Source organism: Myotis lucifugus, unplaced genomic scaffold, assembly GCF_000147115.1.
Source record: "Myotis lucifugus unplaced genomic scaffold, Myoluc2.0 scaffold_14, whole genome shotgun sequence".
Classification (NCBI taxonomy): Eukaryota; Metazoa; Chordata; class Mammalia; order Chiroptera; family Vespertilionidae; genus Myotis; species Myotis lucifugus.
Genome location: NW_005871062.1, coordinates 10,435,462 through 10,437,449, shown reverse-complemented (window position 1 = coordinate 10,437,449; position 1,988 = coordinate 10,435,462). Strand labels below are relative to the sequence as shown.

The 1,988-nt window shown below is 49.9% G+C and overlaps 1 long non-coding RNA gene across 1 annotated transcript; it reads right to left on the bottom strand.

Moving 5' to 3' along the window:
* Nucleotides 1-368: 368 nt before the first annotated feature.
* LOC111825118 lies at nucleotides 369-1,785 on the bottom strand. Its single transcript, XR_002828232.1, has 2 exons — nucleotides 1,705-1,785; nucleotides 369-1,160 (listed from the first exon to the last, which is right to left on the bottom strand). It is a non-coding gene; the product is annotated as an uncharacterized LOC111825118 (long non-coding RNA).
* Between the last annotated feature and the right edge of the window lie 203 nt (nucleotides 1,786-1,988).

Here is a 1,988-nt window from a genome sequence, read left to right as displayed (position 1 = left end):
GACAGGCTTTGAATCATTTGAGTCACTGCTGAGTCTTCAGAGTCTGGAATTTCCAAAGGTGGAAAGGACCTCAGGGAGCCACTTGATGGACAGGGCTGAGCTCTAGCACAGTGGGCCAGGGGCCATAGGAGGGCTAGACTTGGGGCATACTGGAGGGGCTGTGAGCCAGTGCCCCAGGTAAGGTCCTGGGGTAAGTGATTCAGAGGTGAACAGGTGACAGGCCCTCACTTTAGTGCCATGACTTGCCAGATCAGGGGTGGGGGTGGGGGTGGGGCTGGATTAATGAGCTGGTGGTCCTTTTGGCTCTGTCCAGGGGCTCAGCACCTAGATCTGTGGTGGGGCTCAGAAGGTGATGGAGGAAACTTTGGTTTCAAGAAAGGAATTTATTGGAAGAAGGCTGGCAGCTTTCACAGAGCTTAAGGACAGGAAGGGTGGGAGACCTCAGGAGGATTTGGGGACTGCAAAGGCAGGGACCAAGTTTCTTTTTTTTGTTTGTTTGTTTTGTGCTCATGCACACCCCCTCTTTCTGGCTCTGCAAGGTCTCCCTTGTTTGCTTCTCTGTGCCTGTGTCTTCTCTCCCTCCCCTCAACGTCCTCTATCACAAGCCCAATCAAATTAGGCTGTTTCAGCCTCATACTCTGAGAGCTCCAGGTGAAGGGCCCGTTGAATCTGTCTCAGTCTCAAGAGAGAGTGACCAATTGAAAACATCGGCCTCCCCACCCCACCCCATGCTTTTGGTCCTCCTGGGTCCAGGCAACAAGGATAATGGACAGCTAGGTGCAGTCATGGCCTCCAGGGTGGTGCGGGAGGGGTCTCTATGAAGGGAGCATGGTCAGGAGAAGTGATGGTGACTTTACTGCCCAGGCAAAGGAGAGCAGGAAAGTCTGGCACTGAGAAAGTCGTCCTCTGGAGCTCCCCATCCAGAACAGCCTCTGCTGGTGCTTGCGTTAGAGTGAGAGTCTGAGGGCTTCGTCCCGCTCTGGAATGGGATGACGGGGGCTGTAGGGAAAGAACCAGTAGCTGCGATCTCTTCCTGATGGGAACTGGGTGGTAGGACAGTTGGAAACCTACCCAAGTTCTGGGGAAGGAACATTAGGAAAGAGACAGGAAAGTCCCAAGGAGCCCAAACTGAGTCCACGTGGGCAGGGGAGGGGCAGAGGCTCTGAAGACAAAAGGATTGGATTAGCTGTCATGGGCTATGTGTAACATTGGGTAAGTCACTTAATTATCCTGACACCAGTTTCCTCATCTATAAATTGAGACAATAACACATTCTACAGGATGGGTGCTATTAGAGATGATGATTGCATGGGTCACAGTGCTCTAGAAGCTAACTATTGCCATTGTTTACACACACACACACACACACACACACACATGCACACACATGCATGCACGCACACTGACAAACAGAAGGAGAGAGAAGGCGAGTGCCTGCGTGGGTCTCCCTGATTGCATGTAGGCTTCGGACAGTGCCAGCTTGGTACCGGGAACCTGGGGGCCTTTTGAGTTCCCCACAATAATGTTTGAGACCTCAAGTTAAACGATTGGCTCAAAATACAAAACGGAAACTCACAACTGAAACGGACAAAGGTTAAGTCCTGTGCAATTCAACTAACTCATAAATGATACCTTAAATTAGTCTTCAATAGAAACTCTACAAGAGTTGTACAGGCCATAGTATGTTGGCATAAGAGGGCCTACCTTTGTATTTTGGCTCCAGCAGGTACCAGCTCTATGGTTTTGGGCAAGTCACTGAGCCTCTCTGAGCCTGTTCCTCATCTGTAAAATAGGAATAATAATAGCGCCTACTTCAGAGGGTGTTGTGAAATACTTAGAACAGGGCCTGACACATAGCTGGTTTGGCTACTAGTGTATTTACTGTAGGGTGAAGGTGCATTCTCATATCCTTGATATAATTAGGGTAGGGCCTCCAAGTAAGGGCCTGAGCCGCAGAAAGGTTTTTAAATGGTCCTGATTATGTTTGT